Raw genomic sequence first — 4,176 nt, 5'->3', positions numbered from 1 at the left:
TGGGACCCTGTCCTCCACATGTCCTCTCTGGGCCCCCTTGTGACCCAATTCCTATTTTTGAGGGGAAGCAGAGGACTGGAAAAGCCATGAGGAGTGATGTCAACTGTGCCACTGTGGACTCTGGTCATGCTGCTGGTAGCTTGGCAGTGTGGAAAGTGCGTGGCCTGGGAGTAGAGGCTGGGGGTGAAGACCTGTCTCCTCACCTGGAGACTGAAGGCAGAGTGGTGGTTCAGACACTTTGCAGAGTGTGGGATTCACCCAGAGAACTCATTCCAGGGGAGTGCTCCAGCCCCCCATCACTGATGTTCTAATTCAGGAGGGATAGGTTGGGCTTGGGCCCTCCATCTGTACCAGGCATCTCAGGTGATACTGGTGTGTGTGTTCTATATTTGTCCCTAAGTTTCCTTCAGCTCTCAAACTGGGAGCCTTCCAGCCTGTGATTCACCAGAACATAAAGGCCATCCCTCTGGGGGCTGCGTGGAGGGCAGTAGTTTTTGCTTAGCTACTGGAGATGGAGAACATCCTGTGTTCCACCACTCCTAGATTGTGGCCCAGATAAGAAGCACTGTGGGTTATATGTAATGCTTGGAAGACTAAATAGCTACAAATATGCCCTTTCTAGCAGAGAACATGTCAGAAGGGGTAGGTGCTCTCCCTATTCACCCAAAGCTCAAGCAAAAATGTTAGCATAATCTTAACTCCCCTTTACTCACATTCCACTTCCATTTCATCAGCTCTACTTTCAAAATCTGCCTCAATGTGTCCGCATCCCACCATCCATCTTAGTTTGATCTACCATTGTCTCTTTTTTGGGCAAGAGCCTCCCAACTGGTCTCCTGCTTCCACTCCTGCTCTTTCCGTTCTAGTGTCCATACAGCAGCCAGAGACATCCTTTTAATGCATGTCTTTCATCTGTGCAAAATCTTCCAGGGATTCCATACCACACCTCACCTAAAACTCTGAGTCTTTATCATGCTTTCATGAGCTAGTTTTCCCTGACTACCTCTCTGACCTCATTTCCTACCAATCTCTCCTCCCCCACCTCTGTTCTAGACATAAGTCTCTTCACTGTCTCTTGAGCACCCCAAAACTGCTCCCACCACAGGGCCTTTGCACTAGCTGTTCTCCCTGCTTAGGATGCTCTTCTCCCCAAATCTGCATGGTTTTCTCACGTACTCCATTCAAGTCTATCTCAAATGGCAAACAGAGAGTTCTTCTGTTCTTCTCTGATGCGGCTTTGTACAGTAAAATCCCCTGTGTGTGTTATTCCCTTATCTAGCTTTGTTTTTCATGTGTGTGTACTGGTTTACAAAGACTTTTCCCTCCAGAAGAACGTAAGTTCTGTAATGTCAGGGAAGTTGATTGTTTTCCATTGTGGTCCCAAAGCCTAAAATAGTACCCAGCACACTGCAGGCTCACAAAATAATAAAAGTGGAATGAGTGACATGAGTGGATGAATGGGTGAGTAGAATGACAGTACCTCAGGCCTAGGGCTGAAGCTTGTCTGATTTTTTAAATAAGTATATTAGTCATGAGCTTTGTCATTTCCAATGTATTATTGATGAGTTACGAGCAATACACTCATCCCCGCCTCAGTTACCAGGATGAGCTGGTTGTTATCAAGTGCTCATGTGGCGTCAACACGGCTTGCCTGGACCACGCAAATGCTCAGTCAGATTTCCAGGGAGTGCCTCAGAGGGCCCCGTTCTTGTTCAGTGTGGATTCTCACCACATAACCAGTGTGATCCTAATCAGGGCATGGCAAAACATGATCCCCCACCAAGACACCCTGTGTCATGCTGGTGAGTAAGCGACATTTGGCCTTCTGAAGTTACCTCAGGATTTTAGAAATATATCATTTTCACTGTATTCATTTGTAAAGCATAGACTGAATAGTTTAATCAGTAGAAGTGCATTTTCTCACAATTCTGGAAGCTAGATGTCTGAGATCAAGATGTGACCTTGATGTGATCAAGGCTGGTTCCTTCTCAGGCCTCTGTCCTTGGCTTGCCATCCTCTCGCTGTGTCTTCACACCGTCTTCCATCTGCCTGTGTCTGTCCTGAACTCCTCTTCTCATAAGGTCACCAGTCAGACTGAATTAAGGTCCACCCCCAATGACCTCATTTTAACTTCATGACCTTATACACCCTGTCACAGTCTCAAATATTGGGGATTAGGATTTCAACAAAAGACTTGGGGGTGGGGGTTGACACAACTCAGCCCATAATGTTTCCCTATTTCCCTTTCAATCTTCACAGAAATTTCTTGGATAAATAATTTTATTTATTCATTTTCTTATTTTTATTTTTTTTTTAAAGATTTTGTTTATTTATTTGGCACAGAGAGAGAGATCACAAGTAGGCAGACAGGCAGGCAGAGAGAGGGGGGGGAGGCAGGCTCCCTGCTGAGCAGAGAGCCTGATGTGGGGCTCGATCCCAAGACCCTGAGATCATGACCCGAGCCGAAGGCAGTGGCTTTAACCCACTGAGCCACCCAGGTGCCCCTTATTTATTCATTTTTAAGACTTTACTTATTTATTTATTTGAAAGACAGAGAAAGCCAGCTGGGGAAGGAGCAGAGGGAGAGGGATAAGCAGACTCCCTGCTGAATATGGAGCCCAACACAGAGCTTAATCTTACAACCCTGAGATCATGACCTGGACCGAAACTAAGAGTCGGATGCTTAACCAACCAAGCCATCCAAGCACTCCTAGCATAATTTTATAAAGATTTTATTTTATTTTTTTAACAGAGAGAGAGAGAGACCACAAGTAGTCAGAAAGGCAGGCAGAGGGGAGGGAAGAAGGCTCCCTGCTGAGCAGAGATTCCTGATTCAGGGCTCGATCCCAGGACCCTGAGATCATGACCTGAGCCGAAGGCAGAGGCTTAACACACTGAGCCACCCAGGCGCCCCAAGAAAAAAATGCAATTTTAAAGGAAGTTTCCAACATGGGTTTTAAGAGGTTTAATTCTCCTCATGATGCGTATGATTATCATTCCCATTTCACAGAAGAGAGGGGCTGATTGAGGCCTTGTCAATGAGTTCAGTGATAGGATCAGGACTGGACTCACAGTACAGTGCTCATTCCAGCACCCAGTCAACTCCTGTCCTTACAATAAAAGGCAGCAAATCAATATGAAGCATTAATTAATGAAGCCAGCACTGCCTTTTTAAACTTGTGCACTAAAACCCTCATGGAGGAGACAGCTGGCAGGGAGGGGGGTCTTTATGCTCTTGCATCTCTAATAAGGTTAATTGCTCTACGTAGCATGCTGTGTACCTTTAGTTGATTTGCTGTGAATGGAACAGTGGGAGGAAAGTGAGGTAAATAATCAGCCCCGTCTCTAAGATGACAACTTCCAACAGGCCCAGTTCTGTTCCCGGAGACCCATGTCCAGTGTTTGAGAGGAGCCTGAATGCCACCAGGAGGTGGAGGACACTTTAGCAACAGAGTCCTTCCTGCTTCCCTCCAACCTTTCCATCTGGTGAGGGAAAAAGATTTTACACTTGATAAGCACATACGTGCTCAGGTGACACTTCGGTAACTGGAGCTGGGTGAGCAATTAGATGTAAGGGAGTGAGGTTGGGGGTGTTTTGGTGGCTCAGTAGGTTAAGTGGCTGCTTTCAGCTCAGGACATGATCCCAGGGTCTTGGGATTAAGCCCTACATTGGGCTCCCTGCTCATCAGAGAGCCTGCTTATCCCTCTCCCGCTCCCCCTGCTTGTGCTATCTCTCTCTCTCTCTCTCTCTGGCAAATAAATAAATAAAATCTTGAGAGACAGAGAGAGTGGGCGAGCTTCTTGTGTGAAAGGCTGATACACTTCTGTAGTCCTCCCTGCTTCTCCTGGGTGGATGGGCTCAACCTGCTAAATGTGTCAAGTCCCTACAGCATTTTCCCTAACATCAGCTGGTTCTATCCACCCCAGCCCCTTCCTTCCTTTTTTTTTTTTTTAAGATTTTATTTATTTATTTGATAGAGAGAGATCACAAGTAGATGGAGAGGCAGGCAGAGAGAGAGAGAGAGAGAGAGAGAAGCAGGCTCCCTGCCGAACAGAGAGCCCGATGCGGGACTTGATCCCAGGACCCTGAGATCAAGACCTGAGCCCAAGGCAGTGGCTTACCCCACTGAGCCACCCAGGTGCCCCCCTTCCTTCCTTTCTTTAATGGGACTGTAA

The sequence above is a fragment of the Mustela nivalis genome, assembly GCF_964662115.1.
Source record: "Mustela nivalis genome assembly, chromosome: 5".
In the NCBI taxonomy this organism is placed as follows: Eukaryota; Metazoa; Chordata; class Mammalia; order Carnivora; family Mustelidae; genus Mustela; species Mustela nivalis.
This window is presented reverse-complemented; position numbering follows the sequence as displayed.